The following is a 24,158-nucleotide window of genomic DNA, read 5'->3' on the forward strand; positions in this document are numbered from 1 at the left end:
ACCATGGTAAATTTTCTTAACTCCTCTGATGCTTCCTTTTCAAGATGAAAAAGGCAATTTGGGGTTTTAAAAAGCATATTTTTTGCAAAATTCTTTTCTTGGGAAGACAACTCAACCCTGAGAATGAGAAGGACAACTGCCATTCATTTCTCCTCCACAAATCTCTAAACAAATCAGGAGATATTGGTCCAAAATTCCTCACTAAACAACACAACTCCCTTCACACAGTTGTATTTTATTTAACGTAATGGATGTGATCCTCAAAAGTTACATGAACGTTCCATTTCTGTAAGTGGGCTCAACCTTTAATTGCTTCCCATTTAAAGCCTGCTGGTGAATTCTGTAAATAAGGTTTCTTACTGATATATGGATGCTAACATAAAAGAATATTAGTGAAATAATTAAATTGGCACAAACTTCTGAAAGCTCAGAGCATTTTTAAAGTTCAGATGTTTATGTGGATTTCTTGATCAATGATCTGGCAACCAGACTGACTCTACACAATATGTGTCTTTGTAGAGCAGGAATACAGGACTTTCCACACAGTGTATCTCTAACTCATGTAAAATATTATGGTGAAAATTTCCTGTTTTGATCTCAGATTGTTGTCAAATATATCTACTTCTCCTCTCTTGATATCCAGAGGTCTATCCATTGCAATCCCATCCTCCAAGCCTAAACCTTAAAATACCTTAAGTTTTAACACCCTACAGTCCTCTTTAATATCTCAAACACCCCTGCTGCTTGCCCTCACCTGTCTGCCAGCCACCATGAGCTACCTGTCAATGTCAGTCCATGAAGTCAAGACTTCCCCCAAATCTAATACAGAAGAGCTGACCATCTTGGTAGGGTGAGGGAGGGAGATATTTCAAGGGAATGGTGTTACTTAGTCATCAACTTTCTATGCAAAGAGGAGAAAGTCAGGCTGGAACCTAATAGAGCAGAAGAGAGGAATTTAACATAGCCAAGAGAGGAAAAATTTGTTTGCCCCCAACTCAGTCTTAATGTTTTCCAGTTACCTAGTTTCATTGTTTATGCTGAAGTCAAAAATCTAAGACTTATTTGGGATTCTGCTCTTTCTTTATTCACACCCAACCCATCAGTAAAAATTACCAACTCTGACTTCAAAATACATCCCAATTCCCAACAGTTCTCTACTACTCTCTGTAAAACTTCTGGTCAAGTCTCCTCTGACAGTGACTTCTTGACTGAACTACAGCAATATACTCCCTATCTTTTCCCTGCCTCTCCTCTGGCCCTTGTGATCAATTTTCCAGAGAGCAGCAGAGTGATCTTTTAAATATGGAAATTAGCTCTTATCTTCCATTCCTCTTGAAAACTTTCCAATTGTTTTCCTTCCCAAGTAGAGTAACACCCTAACTCATTACAATGCCAACACCCTAACTTATTACAGTGGCCTACCCAGCCTTATCTCATCCTGTCTCCACTTACCTTTCAGACATCATCTCCTTCCACTTTCACTGTGCCTTACCACATTCAAGCCAACTGTCCCTTTGTTGCTTCTGGAACAAGCCAAGTTCATTTCTGTCTTGGGGCCATTGCACTGTGTCCTGTACACAGAGCACTAAAAAAATATTTTACCAATATTTTGTATGGCTGTCTGCTTCTTGTCATTCAAATCTCTGCTTAAATGTCACTTTCTCAGAAGGGCCACTTTAACATTCTGACTACATTTCCCCCAGCCATTGTCTGTCACATTACTTTATTTTAATTCTCTGCCTTTTTCCTTGTGGATGTGTTCGTTTACTTGGTGACTGTCTATCAACGATAGAATGAGAGCTCCATCATAGCTAAGGCCTTGCGTCTCTTGGTTATTACTGTTTTTCTAGCATTAGATGAATGCTTGTCCTTCAACAGGAATAAAATAAGTCTGTTGAACAAGTCTAGGAATCAAAAATGGAGACAAAAATAGAGATAACTCAGAACGCAAAAGAAGGAGAAGTAGAGATTGAAAGGGGTGGAGATGAGGTATAAGGAGCTCCTTCAGAGTCCAACTTCACAAATGTGGAGCCTCCTGCTTGCTCTCCCCTTTTTTATGGGAAGGCCCATTTTTAAACAGACAGTTACACTGAGCAAAATCAGCTGTTCCTGGGATTGCCTTTCAAATCCTTCCCTTCCTCTTCTTCCCTTCTTTCCATCCACATCACTGTTTCTCTCAGTTCTCCATGCTTTTCTGGCTGAACCACCTTGTTCTGGTCTTGCCTATTCCCAGTCCATCCAGGGGACTGGTACCAAATTAATCTTACTAAAAACAGTTTGCATGATGTCACCTTCCAGCTCAAAACACTCTTCAAGTGGTTCTCATTATCTAAGGGCAAAGGTCAAACGTTTTAGTTTAGTACACAAGACCGTCAAACTACACCCAGACGTCCTTTCCAACCTTATCTACCCTTGCTCCAACAAGAGTCCACTGCTTAGCTCAGCCAGACTCCTTCGCCCCTTGACTCATCTTGTCAGTCCCGATCTTGATTAAATCCTGATCCTGATCCTGATTAAAATCTTCTCTTTTTGTCTTCTACTCAGCTTTTAACCAGTGATCACAGTCTAGACAGAATCCCCAAGGATCTTTTTTAAATCCTAGAGTGCTTATTATTACTAATATCATTTACTATATCTCTGGCCATTATCAACACATTACTTTCAAATGATCACTATTTTCTCATTTACACAAGTCTTGGTTTTCATGAAGGCTGGAAATATATTACTTTACTTTCTCCCTGCATTCAGCTCACCCTGCAGTGAGCATGTTACTGGAAATCTCAGAGACTGTATTCCTTTATTAGGGAAAGGAGGATAATAATAGCAGTTTTGTAGATTTGCTAGAAAAATTAAGTGATATAATGCATTTAATTAGCTTAGCACAGTGATATATAAGAAGTGTCATTATCTTAGTGCATTGCAAAGTGGCAGATTAACAAATTGATTGATTAATTGATCCGATTATCTTTAAAAAACCCCATAAAACATGGATTTATTTATACTACAAGTACATTTCCCCCAAATATGCATATAGTAAACACCTATAAGTTAATCTTTTTAAAAAGTATATAACTTTTGATTTCCAAAACCACCACTATATTTAGTAACTTAACCCAGTGATTCTTAACCTTAACCTATTCTTAACTAAAACCATATTGAAAATCTGATTAAAGCTCTAACCTCTCTCCCTAGAAAAATGCATGTACATACAAAATTTGGTATATAATTTCAGAGAGTTTCATGGCCCCTTATAGACCGTGCATAAACTTCTGGGAGTCTACTGGATCCTTAGCAAGCCATGAAATCCAATGTCAAAACTGATCACTTTTCCCATTCCTGGCTCTCTGACAGTGATGCATCAAACACCAATCTGCAGTAGAACACGTGAACTCAATGTTGTTTTTGTTTTTGTTTTTTGCTTTTTTTGTAATGACAAAATTAAATTAGATCAAATGAAACCAAAATAATAAAGGAATAATGGATTTTTCTTTTAACACTTTCTGCAACAGAGTGCATTATCATGCTTTTGTATTGGGTTTCAAAAACACAGACCATTCACTTTAGGCTTTCTTTCTCTCTTTCTTTCTTTCTTTCTTTCTTTCTTTCTTTCTTTCTTTCTTTTTTTTTCACATGTAAGATAGAAAGCAATACTTACCTGGCAGGGGAAATACCACTATCATGAGATAGAAAGCTAAAAATTCAAAGGAAAGCCCAAGTTTAACTTCAGATTTGAGATTTTAGTTCACATGAACTTTCTTCCTTCCTTCTTTTGTTCTTTCTTTCCTTCCTTGAAGTAACTCAATGCTTATTCAATGCCATGCTGTTTGCTAAAAATTGGGCAGACAATAGTAAGCAATATAGCTTCAACCTGAACACTCTCGTGGAAAAGACAATATTATTAAATACCTATGCGGATGAATATGTGCTTCAAATGTGTACCAAGAAAGACAATCAGTGGAAGTTACAAGAGTATGTAACTGAAGGAGATGACCTACTCTAGGGATCAAAGAAAGTCTCTTGGACACATTTTAACTGTGATTTGGAGACTGAGAAGGCATTAGCTAGGTGAAGTGTGAGGGTGGGGGATTGGGTGGTATGATAGGAGTCACCAAGGCAGGGATGAACATTCTAGGAACTCAAAGAACACGGATATCACTGGAAGGTGGGAGAATTATGGTAGGCAATGTACTCCATGTATTTCTGTTAGGAACGCTTCTGATTTCAAATAATAGAAGATTCTACTAACAGTTTTAACAATGTAAGTTCAATAACAAAGATTTTAGTGGTAGACAATTATTTACCTTGGTTCAGCTGTCCACCGATGCCAATGGAGACCCGGGTTTATTCTGTTTTTCCTCTATCCATGGTTAGTGGGTTGCTTTTAATCCTCACACTTGTCATCTCATGGTCATAAAATGGCTGCTGAAACTCCTGACCTCATAGCCATATTCAAGGCAGGAAAAAGTGAAGGAAAGGGTAGCGGCATCAGCTACATCTGTCTGTTTCATATGAAAAAGCAAAGGTCCTCTTGGTCCTCAGCACATTTACAATTATACCCCATGGTCAGAAATCTGTGACATGCCATCTTTTAGCTGCAAATGCAAGAAAGGTTGGAGAAGTGATTATCAGCTTTCCTAGCTCTTGGGGTAAGGTGGGCAAGGGAGAACCAACATGGGTACTGATGTAGGGCTAGGTAAATAATAATGCCTGCTTCTCATGTCAAGGCTTTATTCTTTATCTTGAAAAACAGAATGAGTGCAACCAATAAGTATTCCAATTTAAAAAGGTATAATCACTCAAAAACATGTATCTCTGAGGCTATCACCAGGAAAATTGATTCGAAGGAGAAAGAGATGATGTGAGGTGACAGAAAGATATTGATCCAGGTGACAGATGGTTGGGATTTGAACTGAAGGGGTGGTGGTGAAGAGGGAGGAGGAACACAGCAGGTAGTTCAGGAGGTTTAGGGTGGCTCTGATTATTCATAGGATTTTTGTGTTTTGCAAATGCAGTCGTGTGTGAATTTGCTTCAAAACTATAGTTTTATACCAAATTAGCTCATTCTAAAGTCGAAATCTGACTAGCTTGGTATAAAGATACGTGTTGTCCTTGAACTTAAAATTCTTCTCAGTGAAACTCTTGGGAGGTATAAAAGCTGGGTGATTCATTTGGCAAGATAAAATTACTTTCTAATCCTTTTTTCCTTACAAAAGTCAAAACTGCACTTCCATTTAGTGATGTAGAAAAGGTAGAAAACTGATGTATTTGTACCTCCAGCTTAATAAAATAATTGTGCTTTTGTGTTCATACCAAGGAAAACCCAAACGCAGTAGATTAAGGATATCCTTAAAGACATGAAGAAAAATTTCAGTTGCCTTAAGTAAGGCAAAACATTCTACAGGAAAAAAAAAAGTGGGGGGAGGGGGGTTAAACCCACATCCTAACATAAATTTCACAGAAAAATATTAGAATTTCTCAGGGTTTTCTATAACTGCTATTAGAATTCATTCGTGAGCTGAGATTTTTTTATTTCAACTTTCACATTAACAGTCCAATAATAAACCCTTGATTAAAGAAAAAGAATTCCAGTGAAAGGGTTGAAATAAGCTTAATTGTAGAGGTGTGATTAGTGCCACAGTGATAGACTCCCAGGTAATGATTTTTAAAATTTTATAGGAAATGTTTAACAAGATGATTGCCTGACTATAAAATGTCTCTGTATAAGAAAATAGTCTTTGAAAGCAGCATTGGGCCCTATTGCACTAATACATCCATGAATGGCAACATTTCTTTTGTAGTTTTGATGAATGTTAAAGTAGAAATTATATTATAATGATTTTGGACCCAAAACTGTGAAAATAGCTAGCAGAATACGAACGCTTTACCAGATCAATCAATTTTCATTTAAAATTCTGCTTATTGTGTATGGTATCAAACTATGAAAATGTAACATTTCAAACTAGTGATTTCTGTCCTACCAAAATTGCAGTACTTATTTGGGTTTTAAAGTAGATAGGATCAGCATTAGAGACAGCATGGTGTAACCAAAAAAGAAAAAAAAAAAAAAATATATATATATATATAGAGAGAGAGAGAGAGAGAGAAAGACAGAGAGAGAGAGAGAGAGATACCCATATTTTAGTATCTTATTCATTCAACTGCAAACATTTACACATGGCCTAAAAAGTGTAAGACACTGAAAATAGAAAGGCCCCAGATATTTCCAGGTATTCTTCTTAAGAAATGCTCAGGTTTGACATGACCCTGTGTTCAGTTGTAATGATGAACATACAGGTTTGTGGGAGCAAAGAAGAGAACTCATCTCAGGTGGGTGTGGATAGAGGAAGAGGTGACGTGTGAACTAAGACTCAGAGTCTTATAAACGGAATGGAGCCAGTTCAAGGAGGCAAAGAACATTAGGAAACAGTGACTGTTTAAGGGGCTCAAGCGATTGGATGCCACCAGAGTTCAAAAAGTGTCAAACAATGAGACAGAACAATACTGATCAACTCTGGCTAACTTGACTAGGGGAGAAGAATGCTGGAAAGGTATAGGATGGCTCACAAAGAGTCTATATTTCTCACTAAGAAACATGAATTTAATTCTGAAGACAATAAAGAATCTTCTGGAAAGTGCTGTAGTCATACTTAGATTTGAAATAATTCACTTGGGTGACTCTGTGAAGGATGGATTTACAGGAAGCCAGTAGGAGCCTTTAGGTGCTGAGCTTGGAGGAAGACATTGGAGAGGAGCCAAGAAATACTTGGGAAGTAAAATCTGCAAAAATAGAGAAGACTCAAGAATACAAAGTATAGGGGCGCCTGGGTGGCGCAGTCGGTTAAGTGTCCGACTTCAGCCAGGTCACGATCTCGCAGTCCGTGAGTTCGAGCCCCGCGTCAGGCTCTGGGCTGATGGCTCGGAGCCTGGAGCCTGTTTCCGATTCTGTGTCTCCCTCTCTCTCTGCCCCTCCCCCGTTCATGCTCTGTCTCTCTCTGTCCCAAAAATAAATAAAAAACGTTGAAAAAAAAAAAATTAAAAAAAAAAAAAAAAAAAAAAAGAATACAAAGTATAGGACTCATGGAGGCTGACCCAAGAACGGTGGAAGCAAAGCTTGTGTGGTGGAGAAGGTGATGAGTGTTCAGACACGTTGAGTTTGGGGTGCCTATGGGATATCTAGGCAGAGATGCCAGCAGAAAGCTGGATATAGGAGTCCACAACTCAGGGGAGGTTTCTGGGCAGAAGACAGTGATGAAGAAGTTGTCAGCATGCACCATACAAGGGGAAGAAATTTCAATTGCTAATAATACCCCTCAGGAGGTCCTGCCTTATATTGTGGGATTCCCTGAAGATCAAATGACAGAATATATTGAAAAAAAGCACAGAAGAGAAGTATGGGATGGTCATTACTTGAACTTGGCCTCAAATGCTTAAGTGATGTACATTTTAAAAATTACAGAACTGTTACTGTAATAACATAAACACTCACTTACCAAAATACTTTCTGTGGTATGAAATAGATATTCAACAGAGCAGAAAATACTACTAAGAAAAATGTATTATTCTATTGAAAATCTGTTTTGATGAAATAATCAGGGAAAAGCTCATGAAGGAAATAAAACCTTATATTTGAATAATAATTTCAATTTTTTAAAGTTGTCAGATTTCATTTTATCCTTGTGTTTTCCTATATGTGCCCTCAAGAACAAATCAAAATAATTAGAAAAACTCTCTTTGGGGTTAAAATTTCCAGGTCATTCTTCAGGTAGAATTAGTCCTTAACAATTCTAGAATGCTGTTGGATTCAAAGAAGTGGAAAGAAAAAGAATCTCACAATATTTTGTTAACTACGTCCAATGACTTTTGAAACTAGTCGTTGGACTTGGCCCTAATTATATCGAAAGGAGAAGGTCATGATTTAAGATCATTTTCTTTGCTTATGCCCCTCAGTATTCAGTTTTCATTTCATCTCCTCTTTTCCAAAGTAAGTGATGTAAAGTCATCTTTGCTACTTTCCCAGAAATAATTTTAAAGTTGGTATTTAGTACTGAAATTAGGATTTTCATATGTAGACTTTGTCCTTATTTACAACACATTGAAGGGCGATACAACACTCCCTTCGGTTCTGTGGGAGCCCATCAGAAGGGTTTTGTTAGTTTAGTATTATTTTATTTTGTTTTATTTTTAAATGTTTTTACTTATTTTTTTGAGACAGAGAGAGGCAGAGCATGAGCAGGGGAGGGGCAGAGAGAGAGACGGAGACACAGAATCCGAAGCAGGCTGCAGGCTCTGAGCTGTCAGCACAGGGCCCGATGTGGGGCTCGAACTCATGGACTGAGATCATGACCCGAGCCGAAGCCAGACGCTTAACCGACTGAGCCACCCAGGTGCCCCAGTTTAGTATTATTTTAAAAAAAAAATCAGGTTAGTTTTAAGTAGTTAGGGTCAGTTAGAGACCAGCAGAAGGACACGGTGCTTAGAATCAATTACAAGCTCCTAAGGCAGACTAATTAACCACTTTTTTGAACCTTAACTGTGAACTGCACACAATGACATCTACCTTCTAGTACTTTTAAGAGATAACTTAGATGATGTATATAATGGGCTTAAAATAACAGCTGGTTATTTTTTCTCAATAAATTAATAGATATTCCTAGTGTTAGTGATAATAAACAACTGTTTCATTATGAGATAATCTTTATAACTCAGTGACATTTACTTTGACTGCACAGCATGCATATACCTTTATAACTTGAGAGAGGTCCTAAAATAGGTGAGAGACTGGGCCAGGCTTCCCAAAATGAAAACTTTAAAAAGCATATTGATACATTGTTTCCTTCTGACCAACTAGATGTTCCCACTGAGTACATAGAGAAATTTGGAAATCATAACATACGTCATGTTGCATGGATCCAAAGAGTATATTTAAAAATTTCTGTATCACTAGATATTTATATGTAGCATTGTATTGTATGTAGAATATTATATTGTATCATTCTCTTTTAGTACTTTTAAAGAATTGTTTTACTGAGGTAATCATTTGCTCAAAGCTATTTTTAATATTTTCTTACCAATTAACTAATTAATTAACTTTAATTTATGTTCTTGTATGATACATAACATATTAATATTCAGATGCCATAAATACATTTTATTTAATGTATTAAATTTACTTTTTATTTATTCTTCCTATAAAGACAGAATGAGTGACCAATTAGCTGGTCACTGTGCTAAATACTTCATGATATAGGGAACAATGAAGAGGTGAGATAATAGAAAAAATTAAATCATATTAATAAACATGAGAAAATTAAACACATCCTTGTTATGACTAATTAAAATTAATTGAAAATTTTATTCTAGTTGTATTGAATGTAGCTGGAAAATTACACTATATTTTATCAATTTTTACTACTGTTTGTGCCTTAAAAAATCATTAAATGCTTTGTTTTCCCCCATAAACTTTACATTTCTGAATTGAGGAGATCAGAGTTTACTGCAGTGCTTACTTTTTAGGACATTCACACACAGGCCAATGCTTTTTCCATCTTTTATTTAAAAGTTTATTTTCTGGGGCTCCTGGGTGGCTCAGTCGGTTAAGCATTGAACTTCAGGTCATGAACTTGCAGTCTGTGACTTCGAGCCCTACATCGGGCTCTGTGCTGACAGCTCAGCTCAGAGCCTGGAGCCTGCTTCAGATTCTGCCTCTCTGTTTCTCTGCTCCTCCCCTGCTTGCACTCAGTCTCAATCTCTCTCTCAAAAATAAACATTAAAAAAATAATAAAATAATAAAAGTTTATTTTCTACTGCATTTCATTCTCCTCATTGCCAAAATTTTTTTTAAATTTATGCTCAGGAAACACTCTGGACCACTATGAGATAACAACCCCAACTCCTTATTACATAGATCCTCTTTTGTTTACATTTTAGGGGTTTGGTTTCCAAATCCCCAAAATATTGCACCAATGAATGATCTTAGTCAGGAGTCCACTTCTAGGCACACAGCAGCCACTCAATAATTAAAGATTCATTGATTCTTTTAGTTCACACAGTAGCCTGACCATATCTAAAAAGGAAATCAATGTCTGGACTATAAGCCGGAGATAAGACACATTTCTAGTTTGGGAATCATTGAGCAGAATTACTAGAGGTGGCAGGTTGTTATTATCTCATTCCATTCACATAGAAACATGGAGCAAGTTTGCCATAGAGGCAAATCTAATCCCTCTCTCCCATAGGGCTTCCATCTACAAATGAGATTATAGCGTGTAGTAGTTAATATAATGCCCACACTCTATCCCCTAAAATGTTGTCCTAATCCCTGGAAGCTGTGAATATGTTGTTACATGGCAAAGGGGGATTAAGATTACAGATGGAATTCAGGTTACTGAAAAAACTAACCTTACAATAGAGAGATTATCCTGGATTATCTGGGTGGGCCCAATTAATCACAAGAACCCTTATAAGGGGAAGAGGAGGCAGAAGAGAGAGAGAGAGAAAGAGAGATAGGAACACATAAGCAAAGTCTTAAGAGATGCAGCACTGCTGTGGTTAAAGATGGAGGAAGGTGGAGATGAGCCAAAGAATGTGAGTAGCTTCTAGAAACTAGAAAAGGGAAAGAAACAGATTGTCCCCTAGGGCCTCCAAAAGGAATGCAGATGTGCTGAGACCTTGATCTTCGCCCAGGAAGACCTGTGTTCGACTTCTTACCTGCCTAATTGTATGATAACGAATCTGTATTGTTTTTTTTTTTTTTTTAATTTTTTTTTATTTTTTTAACGTTTTTTATTTATTTTTGAGACAGAGAGAGACAGAGCATGAATGGGGGAGGGGCAGAGAGAGAGGGAGACACAGAATCGGAAGCAGGCTCCAGGCTCTGAGCCATCAGCCCAGAGCCCGATGCGGGGCTCGAACTCACGGACCGCGAGATCGTGACCTGGCTGAAGTCGGATGCTTAACCGACTGCGCCACCCAGGCGCCCCGAATCTGTATTGTTTTAAGCCACTAAATCTGTGCTAATTTAATATGACAGCAAGAGAAAATTAATGCATAGTCTTATGTAACTTTTAAAAACTAAGTCTACTGAGTGAAATATCTGGAAATTGGAAGACGAAGAAGCTGCTATAGTCTAGATAATCTCTAAAGCCCCTTCCCATTTTGATATTCCAGCTTCTTCCCATTAAAACTTATACAGCTATAACTATATTAGCCCCAAAGTATAACAGAAGGTACTTACGAGTTTCCTCTCTCTTTCACCTTCCTCTCCAATTTCTTTTTTTCACTCTTTCTATCCATTCGCTTCATCAAACTTCTATACCTAGAAAAGATATTTGGAAAAAGTATGTTATTTACATACAGTACTCACCAACTCTTTAGTATCAACTTTAACTTTGCAGCAAAAACACTTATTATTCGCCATCTAGTCTTGGATCTATCTGTTAGGATAAGATGAATCACTCATCAAGATTGATGGGACCAGTATCTATAAGACCAGGTCATGAAGTAATTAAATGGAAATCTTTATAATCACTGAAGGCCGAAGTTACCCTGGGAAGAGATTTTTCTTCCAGTCACAAGCTCTTGACATGGTCATTCTCACCATCCCACAATATTTGTTGGCCATATTACCAAAGGAAAAAGCTGAGCTGAAAAGCACAAGAACACACGGGCTGCAGACGGCAGGGTTTATGCATAGCTTAACAAAACACGTAACTTGGGGTGTGTCCTGGATGGCCTGGAAAATCCAGAATGGAGTCATTACATCTTCCTGGAGAGCCTTTCACAAAGGCAATTGGTTTTCACTTTGAATGCTTACATTTTACAAAGAATAGATCTTAAATATTCTCATCACAAACAAAGAAATGGCAATGATGTGGCATGTTACAGGGGTTAGGTAATGCTCTGGTGGTAATCAGTTTGTAATACATAAGCGTATCAAATCAACATGTTTACACTTTAAATTTACACTATGTTATATGTCAATTATATCTCCATAAGGCTGGAAAAATACTTAAAATTAAAAAAAATTAAATTTCTTTTATATTGTTATTGATTTTTCTTTCTTATGCACTCTACTAACTAGAGCATTCATCTGGTAAAAATTATTTTTGCCCGAATTAAATATGGATGGGTAACTCCGGCCCATTTCAGGTTCAACAAACATCTTGAACTATTTTTCAAACATTTGGGATTTGGCAAACAAATATTTTGCTCAGTAATTTTTTGCTTAATTTTTAAACCCTTGTGTGTTTTAAGGAGAATTTAATCCGTATGTTTCTGATTCATTTACCATTAACTGATCAGGCTGGGTTTTTCTGGTGCCATTTTTTGGTGGGGGAGGGGTTTAAGGGACACTTTCAGAGACTTTGACAAATTCCTTAAAAAAAAAAAAAAAAAAGAACAGGAAAGCTTCATTCTGCCAGAGAGGAAATCAAGTGTCAAAAAGAAGTTCTAGGTTCATGTTAGCAATGCAACCTGACTCAAAATGAGAGAAACCATTTTTTTTTCTCCAATTTTACTACTAAGGATGAAAGATTTTATGGACTTAGAATCACAGACATTAAAAGGTGCTCATGGAACTCAGATTTATTTACCATTCTGGGCACCAGTCTCCAGTGAGTCTGAGACCAAAAGGTAACTCCTCCAAGAGAGAAGAGGAGCCAAAAAAGATGTTTCTAGCAGTCAAGAAAAGGATTACTTACGATTAGACTGTGAAGAGGAAGAGAAAATGAGCGGGTAGAAGAGGAAAACAGAGGAAGAAGAGAAAAAGAGGGATATTTCTGAAAAAGTTCAATAGGATACAATTTCCTTTTTGCTCCTGGAGGATCCTTGGCCGTAGCCTTATGGCTGCGTGGACACAGGGTAGCGCATCCCTAAGACCCTTGACAAATTTGGAATAGATGTTTAACCTATAGTATAACCACTTGTAATAATCTAAAAACAGTTTTGTAAATAGTGCAATCAATATTACTTGCTTCATTTCCATCTTTCCCTCACTCTATTGACTTATTTTAAAAAGCCATTATCAAACTTTTTCAATTTGCCTTTTGCTTTTCTCTGAACTTTTTGAATTCCTTACCTTATGTCAGAAGCAAGAAGTGCAGTTTAAAAGACAAGATATTGCATTATTTACTACTTTATATAGATTTTTATCTTACATACAAAGTTTTACACAGGTGTGTGCACATATGCATGTATGCCTGCGTGCGAACCCCCACACATAAAATTCTTGGTATCAAATCATTTCTTTAGTTTCAGAACTTTTTTCTTTCTTTCTATTGTTAATAGTGCATTAATATTCTATCATTAATATTGCAGCTGAATATAAAAATACCATTCCTGAATCCTTAAAAGTTTTATGGATTTGTGTAGCGAAATTCTGTTATCCAACATTTATTGAACATTCTCTATGTGTGCAACATTGTGAGGAAGAATGAATATACCGGAGCATAGGGCAGGTTCCTAAGCTCAAGTGTTTAACAGTTAGAATACAATTTTAGAAAATAAGGCCTAACATGATACCAAGCTCCCAGTTTATAGTTTTTAACTGAAACAAACAAACAAAAAAAAACCTTTTTTTTTTTTTTTTAATAGAAACCTGCCTCCTGCCTTGGAAGCCTCCTTCAATTTTATATTTAGAAAACTTTTAAATTAGGATTTTTATTTTTTTAATCCTCAAGCTCTACAGCTCTGGATCCCAGTATCTTAGGAAGCTTCTCTCAGTTTACATCAAACTATTTTATTTTTTATTTTTATTTTTTTTTTTATTTTTAAAAAATTTTTTTTTTCAACGTTTTTTATTTATTTTTGGGACAGAGAGAGACAGAGCATGAACGGGGGAGGGGCAGAGAGAGAGAGGGAGACACAGAATCGGAAACAGGCTCCAGGCTCCGAGCCATCAGCCCAGAGCCTGACGCGGGGCTCGAACTCACGGACCGCGAGATCGTGACCTGGCTGAAGTCGGACGCTTAACCGACTGCGCCACCCAGGCGCCCCTACATCAAACTATTTTAAATCATACCTTCCAGTGAGATGTCAGCCATGCTGTGTCAGTCAGTCTAGGAGCAGTCCTGGCATTTCATAAGAGTGACAAGTGGCTGTGAAAACGACAGGGCGTGGGGTTGGGGGTGCGGGAATCATGGGGAATTGTTTTAATGCCCCAAAGCTGCTTATGGTGTTCAATGTCTCTAAGTCTCTGTGTCCCAATTAAGGATCTTGAAATGAAATACTTAATACACAGAAAAGAGTTAGATTTCACATGTCATCACCTGAGAGGAGAGTGAACTTATTTTTCTGGGACTATGGCTCCTTCTAGAAAGAACATTTGATTTAAGTGTTAACAAAGGATAGTGGTCGGAAGCAGAGTAAATAGACAAGCTATTTCTTTATTTAAAATTCATGTGGATCTTCAAAATGGATCAAGATTGTTAGGATTTCCTAATGTGGTAAGAGAGAAGTAGAAGAAATATCTTTGTAGATGAAATAAAATAACTTGTCTTGTTTCTGAGAACTAAAAGAAATTTAATGGGTCTACAATTATTTCCCTCCACAAAATTATTCATTTTATTTATCGTTAAGTCTTCTCATATAGCATTTCCCTTGAGGTGCTGCAAGTCTGGATGAGGGTCAGGTATCTTGAGTTTTTAGGTGTTTTATTTTTTAATTTTTTTTAAGTTTATTTATTTATTTTGAGAGAGACAGAAATGGTGTGAGTGAGAGGGAGAGAGAGAATCCCAAGCAAGCTCCACACTGCCGGCCCACAGCCTGACATGGGGCTTGAGCTCATGAAATCGTGAGATCATGACCTGAGCAACAACCAGGAGTTGGACACTTAACTGACTGAGCCACCCAGGCACCCATAGGTGTTTTATTTTTAAAGTTATAGATGTAATTCATGCTTAAGAACATCAACAATACATATGTAATAACCTTTCAATCTCCCGACTGACCTAACTGATGTGAACAATTTGATACTTATTCTTTTTTATTTTATTTAATGCATGTAAAATCATAGACACACCAACAGACAAAGATTTCACCTTCAGGATAAAGTAGGATCACATTATAACTGCTACTATTGGAGTCCTTTAAAAAAATTAACATTATATCTTGAATAGCTTTCTAGACCTGGCAAATATCTGTGTAATATTACATGGTGTGGATATATACTTTATTCAACCATTCTCCATAATGGATACAAAGGTCATTTCCAGTACAAATTCTGCTAGAATTAACATCCTTATACTATTATGTTTTTATTTCAGCAGAATCAATTTCTAGAACTGGGAGTTTTGTTGGGAACAGTACTCAGAGCGTGAAGAGTCCCAGCAGAGAAATAGAGAGCAAATCAGATATGTAGGCAAAAGCCCTGCCTGTGGACTTGGCGACTACAGAAAATAATTTTAGCAGAAAATCCACCACAGTTTGATGGGCTGAGAAGTATCTGAAGCTGGGTGGAACTGACTTCACAGAACTGCAATGCTAGCAAATCTTTGCTTGTTTTATTGAGATATAGTTGACATATAACACTGTGGAAGTTTAAGGTGACCCACATATGTGTACATTTGATATGTTTATCTATTACAATAGGATTACCACCATAATGTTAGCTAACACTATTACCACATCGCATAATTTTTATTTTTTTTTCTAAAGCAGAGAAAAATCTCATGCTTCTTTTTAATTTTTTTAATGTTTATTTATTTACTTTTGAGAGACACAGAGACATGGTAAGCGGGGGAGGGGCAGAGAGCGAAGGAGAGAGAATCGGAAGCAGGCTTCCCATTGTTAACACAGAGCCCAGTGTGGAGCTTGAACCCCACAAAACCGGGAGATCATGACCTGAGCCGAAACCAAGAGTCCCAGGCTTAACCGACTGAGCCACCCAGGTGCCCATATCATTATTATTTCTTCTTTGTGGTGAGAACATTTAAGATCTAGCCTCTTAGTAACTTTGAAGTATATAATACAGTATTATATTTATCTTATCCTAGCTTCAGTGAGCAGAACTGTCACAGGAACAAGATGTGCCTGAGCATGTTAGTTAATATTTGTCAGTCCCTTAACAGGATGGCAAAGTGAAGGGAAGAGGAAGCACAGACTTCTCTGGCCATACAATGCATGTTTTCTGGCAGACTCCAGGCAGGTCACTGAAGATGTCAAGTGAAGCTATCAAGGGAAAATTTTGTTGTGATCAACTATATTGGCTCCCACCATTGGTGTGAAACCAGGACAAATGGCAATCCCGTTTTCCTGTTTACCAAATATCTCACTTCCTTAGACTCTATTTGAGTTTTATGGCTGTCGATAGAAGTGGACGCTGAGCTGAAGCCAAACAGGTCTGGCCCTATTTCCCATGGGCCCTTGTGCTGCTGGGTGGGATCTGAGAGCAGGTGCAAGTCGGCCATCCACAGCCTCGCACTTGGCGATATATTCATAAGGCCTGTCAAAACACCCAGGGGCTTTGGGGTCAGGAAGGGCTATCACATGGCCTTTCATAGGGGTACACGATATCCATAGAGCGCTGCTCCAGTTCTTACCTTAATTATTTCTAATTCTCTGAGGTTCCTTCACTATTAGTGATCATGCCATTGTTAAGGAGTTACATGTTTCTGTATGAATCATATATATGACTCCTTTATCAGTGTTTATATCAGCCCATTAGTTATCTATTTCTTGACTCCTGCCATATGCCAAGCACCATGTTGTGGAGGATCCATAGAGTAGCAAAATAATATTTATTTTTCTAGGTTTGTATTTTTCTGTTCTCTCTTTCCATCTGCTCTCTCTCTTCCATCTTAGTTAGTACAGAAAAATCTCAAAGAATTAAAAACCCCTAGAATTGTTCATTTTTCTAATGTGCCAAAAATAGGCAGTGATTCTTAATTTCTTCTCTACTATTTATTCTTTTGTTTTCTTTTTAATTTTTCATCTTGCAATCTTATACATTGTTTTGTGATATCTGGAGGGCTTGAATTTACTACTGAATCTATTTTTATTCTTCAGTCATAGAGTAAGCCCACTCTGGGCATATGTGACAGCCAATATGACCAATAGTAATTTTTCAAGAAAGTAAGTAATTTGGTTAAAGATTGTGTGCGTGCGTGTGCGTGTGTGTGTGTGTGTGTGTGCATGTAGAAACAAAAGGCACTCTAGAGCATTTTTAAGGAATCTTTCAGAAAATAGTGCCATAGGAGTACAAATGGAGATAGAGCTCCTTGGGACCACTTTTAGGGAAAATATCCTACTTTCAGAGGAAAGATGAGATCATCACACATGCTCTTCCTCAATTCTGCTCTCTTTATCTATACACTTATTTACATACCCACAATTCAACTCCTTCCTTTTAGTCTTAGAGAACAAACTGGTCTTTCCCTTCCCATTGGTGCACGGAGTCAATTGCCTTCTTTTATGATTTCCTCCACCAATTATCTTCTCTATCTTAGATCTTCAGCCTCACTTCTGTGTTAGAGAAACATAATAGTTTAAATACGTAAGTAAACAGGGGTGCCTGGGTGTTTCAGTCAGCTAAGTCTCTGACTTTGGCTCAGGTCATGATCTCATGGTTCCTGAGTTCGAGCCCCGCAGCAGGCTCTGTGTAGACAGCTCAGAGCCTAGAGCCTACTTCGGATTCTGTGTCTCCCTCTCTCTCTCTGCTCTCCCCTGCTCGTGCTCTGACTCTCTTCCTCTCTCCCTCTACTTCCCTCTCTCTCTGTCTCTCAAAAATAATCACATAAAAAATTTGAAAAAAAACCATAAGCAAACAAATATCTTGCATCCTAAATAAAGATCTTCCCTTCACCACATGCTGTTCTTATATCAGCCTCTCTCTCCTCTTTCCTGTCATTACTATTTCTTGAACGTGGGATTAAGTTTTCTCTTCTTTGTCTTACTCACTTCTTTATAAACCGAAGTCTGGCTTTTCCTGCCACCAGCCCATTGAATTGGATAGATGTGTCCGTTGCATCTGACAAGGTTCATTGCTCCCTTTGTCTTGACACGTTCCACTCTAGCTTTCCATTACACGACTCTGCCAGTCTGTCTTTAATCAGCTACACATCTCTGAGCACTCCTTCGTCTTTTCCATGAATTTTGCTGTTACTGTTTACATCTTCAGTGTTGATGTTCCTCAAGTTTCTGCCATCAACTCACATTTCTTCCACTTTCTGCAGTTCCTTGAGCAAATCCACATACCAATGTTGACTGCCACCAGAGGTGGTAATACACTGTAGTAATCCTGGTGGTATCATGTCAGTAATGCTTCAGTTCTCTCTCTAGCTCTGAAGTGGTCCAGAATCTCCCAGTCACCTCTACCCCCTTGTCCTACAGGAACCTTATTTATTTATTTTATTTTTTATTTTAAGCTTATTTATTTTGAGGGGGAGGGGCAGAGAGAGAATCCCTCCCTCTCTTATAAGTTATAAGAAGTATAACTACTTATATTTCTTTAATGAAAGCCTTAGAATACTACATTGGTCTCCCAGCCACTAAGACTACGTGCTCAAACTCATCTTTACACAATGGACAGAAGAATGTATCCAAATTGGATTCTGATCTTATGATATCCCCAACAAAACTTGCTGGTGGTTCCACATCATTTGGTCCATTTCTTTGTCCTCATTTTACATGACCATCCACCTCATGCTTTGCTCTCTTGCAATACTGAATTCATTGTAATCCCACTCATATGCTGTGCTGTTTATCCTGCCAATGTGGTTGCTCAAGCTGACCCCTCTTCTTGGAAAGTCCCTAGTCCCTTCACCTGGCCAACTCCTCCTAAGCCTTTAAGACTCTTCTTGAGAGTAACTTCTCCCAAGAAGTCTTCCTTCCTTATTCCTACTCATGCCTCTAAATGTGTTAGCTGTCTCTCTAATTTCACAGTAACCTCTATATGTCTTTAAATTTGTCATTTTGTGTTGCAATTGCTTATTTATGTTTGTCATTGAGTGAACACACCATACTTTGTGTATTTGTTGTTAACCCCAGCACTCAACTTGGTTCTTATCATACAACAAGCACAAGATAACTAACTTTATTCAGTTACGGCTTAACTTGGGCCTTAAATTATGAGTGGGATCTAGATAATTGAAAATAAAAGAGGAAATACAATGGAAGGTAGACTTTGAACTAAGATTCAGACACAAAAATGTCCCAGGCATATTTCTGGAGTTAGTAAGGAGCATGTACCTAACTGGAGTGGGAAGCTTGTGTGTGTGTGTTGGGTGGGGGAGGTAGGTATCTCCTAGCAGGCTGGATGGATAGACTGGGGAAATTTTGGAAGTTCTGGCATGTATACATTTTGAACATTGTAGACAACACAGAGGAACTGTTTTTGAATGAAAGAACATAATGAGAATGGTGTGTTAGGAAAAAACTTTCAACAATAGTGGGTTAATAGGTTAGGGCTGAGAGCAGGGTGAACACTTATAAAAAAATAATAGTTCTGGAATAAAATGATAATGATCCTGAGCTAGGATAGGGCAGTGAAAATAGTGGGGAAAGAGTACATGCCAAAATATTCAAATTACTATGGTGGCTAAATGGCACATCCAAGGGAACATTGTGAGGCCAGGGATAATATGAAATTTTGTTTAATACTATATGCTCACTGCTTAGCACTGAGCTTGGCATATAGTAGGTGATGAAGAAATGTTTTTCAAGTAAAAGAATTAATGGATGAGTGATAATATAACCCTCTCACATACACATACTGTATCTCTTCCTTGAGACAATAGCAGAGAATGTTTTCTTTTTTGTTTTGTTTTGGTTTTGTACCTTTACCAGCACCAATGCACTGGTTTGAGTAAAGATGTAATGATTTGATTACAGTAATGGTCAGTAATGGTCTGTTTATAAGCAATGACAAAACGATGTGACTTTGTTGTCGTTTATGTCATTTTCATTCTCTCCCAGTTGCTTCCCCAGGGTCCCAGGCCTTAGCACAATTAATGCCACTATTTTGAAATCAGCTTTAGAACTTTGATCTCAGGCTCTAAATATGTCCCTGTTGTAAACAAGCAACACATCTAAGAATAACCATATCACCTGTTCATCTAAAGGGCTTCATGTGTGTTTAATTAATAATTGAAAACAAATGTCGCCATCGTCGCCTGAGTCTAGACAGGGGACAATTTTATCATCTACTTGTTTTTTCTGCTTGAAGGATATATAAAGCTTTCAAGAAGGTTATTAAGGATTCAGATAATTAAACTTGTATTTTTTGCACATTAACGACAATTTATACTTGAAAACAATTAGCATGAGTTACTTGTGTGTTCAAATAATCAATTTCACAGAAAAACCTTTATAATGTGCAAAGATATATGTTCAGGGATATTAACTGCAACACTTTGCAATACTGAAAGTCTAGAAATTACTTAAATACCCATCATAAATTATGGTACACATTCTAGGCAGAATTCTAAACGATGATTTTTTTTTAATGGAGTAAATCTATATGTACTAATGTAAGAAAAATGTCTGAGGTACATTGTTACATGAAAAAATTGCAGAAATATAGAGCACAATACTTCCCAGGAAAGCAATTCAAGTTAACAACACATACAGATCATGTGGCTATATGTGCAGACATGTACATATACACATTATACCACTAGTGAGACTAAAATTACCTGGAAAGATTCCTAAGAAAAAGGAGTTAATTCTGGACTTACCTCAAGTATTTTATAACATTTTTACAATGATCACATATTAATTAGCTTAGACAAGTTATTTCAGTATTTTCCAAGCTTTGTTGTGGCTTCTCCTCACATTTTAGCTCCTAGAAGTTAATATTAAAAATATATTATGAAACGGGGTGTCTGATTGGCTCAGTTGGTTGAGGGTCTGGCTCTTGATTTTGGCTCCAGTCATGATGTCACCATTCATGGGATAGATCCCGGCATTGGGCTCTACACTGACAGCAAGGAGTCTGATTGGGCTTCTTTCTCTCTCCCTCTCTCTCTCTGCCCTTCCCCTACTTATGCATGTACTCTCTTTCTCTCAAAATAAATAAACATTTAAAAATATATATATTTAATATTATACATAATTATATATTATTATAACACATATATTATTATATATAATTATATGACAATATATTATATATTATTATGTATTATATTATTATAATTATATATTATATTATTATGTATTAAATATTATTATATATATATTATGATTTTTGTCTGTTCTATCACATGCTTTTCTTCCTATTTCATGATCTTAATTTTGTTCTTATTTAATAATCAATAATAAATAATAAAAATCAATAATTTTTATCTTATTTTCTGTATCATTGTTTAGTCTTTATTATATTTTCACTTCTACTATTTTTAGCTTATTCTGTTTTTTTATACCTTCTTTAAAAAAGGTTTGTTAACTGTTTTTTAAATTAGTTTCAAGCAATTGCAAAAAATGCTCACAATTTCCTTTTCAGAATCAGTTTGATTTCATCTAGCAAATTTTGGTATGCAATATTCTCTTTACCATTAGTTCTAATATTTTCTAGGTTCCATCATAACTTCTTATTTGACTTATTAGTTATTCAGAAGTTTTAAGCTCTCTAAATATGTGAGTCTTTTAAAATTATCTCTTATTGGGGTGTCTGGGTGGCTCAGTGGGTTAAGCATCTGGCTCTTGATTTTGGCTCAGGTCATGATCTCATGGTATGTGAGATTGAGCCCCGCATCAGGCTCTGTGTTGACAGTGTGGACCCAGCTTGGGATTCTCTCTCTTCCACTCTCTTTGGCCCTCCCCAGCTTGCATGTGCTCTCTCTCTCTCTCAAAATAAATAATTAAACTTGAAAAAAGTTCTCTCTTATTTATTTAAAATTTACTTGTATTGTAATCAGACAATATGGTATTATCTCAAATTTGTTTTCTTCTGTTTGGTGTCCGTTTTGATAATATGGAAGTGCTTAAAATGTCCTTTTTTCAATTAGAACCTTGGTTTCTGAGATCTTTTTATTGTTTTTTTTAATAGCATATACATTAACTCTGATAAATCCATAAATTCCTTTTATTACTAATACATTATCAAAATGCTTTCTAAACAGCCATTTCCAACAGCTTTTGACAGAAACAATGCCATTCTCTTTGACTGCCGAATGCGGGTGCTACGAACAAACTCTTACTTTCTAAACTCTTACTTTCTAAAATGATGAAATCATAAGACACTTTTCCCCTTAGAAATGATTGATTTTGTTTACTTATTCATTTTTATTTATTTGTTCTATAGTTCTATTTGCTGATAGAACTTCAAGAAGGTTATTTCCTCAGAATTTCCTTCACGGTTAAAGCAAAGGAGAAGATGCTTTGCTGATGATCGGAACCATGGAAGGTTTGAAGAAGAGAAATTATATGATCAGATCTGTGTTTACCAGAGATTAGTCTGGAAACCCTGAAGGATGCATGGGGAGGGATAAAGATAAAGTTTAAAGAACAGAACAGGAAGTTAACCAGTTAGGAGCTGTAAAGGATTTGAACGGAGAGAGTGTGGAGGGTGTTGGGTCCAACAATGCTGATTACTCAGGAGACAGTGAGACTACCAGCAAAGTAGAGGTATTAAAAATATTTTTGGAATAATTTGACATTATTGAGTTCAAAAAAGACATTCAAGTTGTCCTTATGGGAAAAATCCAAATGTTGTTGGACTTCCTTAGAGTATGTACTCTACGGATTTTTTTTAAAAATATTTGTTTAGTAGGAGTGTGGCTGTGCCATTATAGTGTGCTTAGGGCTTCCAAAGATCCTAATGAGCAACGAAATTTGTTGCTTAGGCAACTTAATGTATTGGTGCCATCATCTGGAGCAAAAAACAGAATAAAACAGATTTGGGGAGGTGGGGGACAGCTTAATTTGAGGATTTTAGAGGTTAGTGACAGGGGGCCTTCTAAGCAGTGATGTCCAGTAAAACTCAGCACCTAGGAGTTTCTAGTCAGAGACAAATAACCCTGACTAACATCTGGAGCATATTTACAAAGTACCTTCATGTGCATTATTGTTCATAAGCGACACATCTATGAAGCAGAAGGTAATGGTGAAAATGCAATGACAAACACACAAAAAAGCAGAGGCTTTTTCTCTTGGTTGTTTAATTGCATTTTAAATGGTTTTGTTTTAATTTTTAGATTGCTGTGGATCAGCCAGTAGTTCAAAAAGATACCACTCAGTTTCCTAGTCACTTTTTTTATGAGAAGCATGCATTTCTAAGTTTTCTGGTTATGGTTCATTTTACAGTTGGAAATCACAGAAAAGGGCTTGACCATCTAACCCACAAAGCACTCAAATTGCACAGTACCAGGCACATAGTAGTTATTCAACAAATACTGAATTCTAGCTGTGAAGCAACCATGGTTTTCATACTTCTATACATTAGCTTTCTGGGTCTTCCATGATGTCCATCATCATCAAAGATAAAACTCAATTTCTTAGCAGAATACTCAAGGTATACTTGATGTATACTCTAATACTCTAATGATATACTTTTTTTGGATCATTTCCAGATACAGACATATATTATTTTATTGTGCTTCATCCCCTTTTTTTATTGCATTTTTTTTTTTTTTTTTTTTTTACAAATTCAAGGTTGGTGGCACCCTTGTGTCAGGCAAGTTTATTGGCACCATTTTTCCAAGAAGCATTTGCTCACCTCCTGTCTCTCTATCACATTTTGGAAATTCTCACAATATTTCAAACTTTTCTATTATTGTTATATTTGTTGTGGTGATCTGTGATCAGTGATCTTTGATGTCATTACTCTAATTGTCTGGGGGGGTACCACAACTGCACCCATATAAGATGCCAAACTTAATCAATAAATGTGTGTGTTCTGACTGCTCCACTGATGAGGCGTTCCCCCCTTTCACTCACTTCAGGCTTCCCTCTTCTCCAAGACACAGCGATATTGAAATTAGGCCCATGAATAACTGCAAAATGGCCTCGAAGTGTTCAAGTGAAGGGAAGAGTCACAGGTCTTTCACTTTAAGTCAAAAGATACAAATGATTAAGCTCAGTGAGGAAAGCATATTGAAAGCAGAGACAGGCTGAACGCTAGGCTTCTCATGACAAACAACTAAATTGTGAATGCAAAGGAAAAGTTACTGAAGAAAATTAAAAGTGTTACTCAGTGAACACACAAATGACAAGAAAGCGAAACA

At 36.9% G+C, this 24,158-nt stretch overlaps 1 long non-coding RNA gene across 1 annotated transcript in view; it reads right to left on the minus strand.

Moving 5' to 3' along the window:
• Positions 1-3,611: 3,611 nt before the first annotated feature.
• LOC144615120 (uncharacterized) overlaps positions 3,612-24,158 on the minus strand; it is a 34,781-nt gene continuing 14,234 nt past the window's right edge. Inside the window, exons 3-4 of the long non-coding RNA XR_013553584.2 lie at positions 11,234-11,314; positions 3,612-4,592 (exon numbers count right to left, since the gene is read on the minus strand). This is a non-coding gene — a long non-coding RNA (uncharacterized LOC144615120). The remainder of the gene's footprint in view (positions 4,593-11,233; positions 11,315-24,158) is intronic.

This window comes from Panthera onca, chromosome F2 (genome assembly GCF_046562875.1).
Source record: "Panthera onca isolate mPanOnc1 chromosome F2, mPanOnc1 haplotype 2, whole genome shotgun sequence".
Taxonomy (NCBI): Eukaryota; Metazoa; Chordata; class Mammalia; order Carnivora; family Felidae; genus Panthera; species Panthera onca.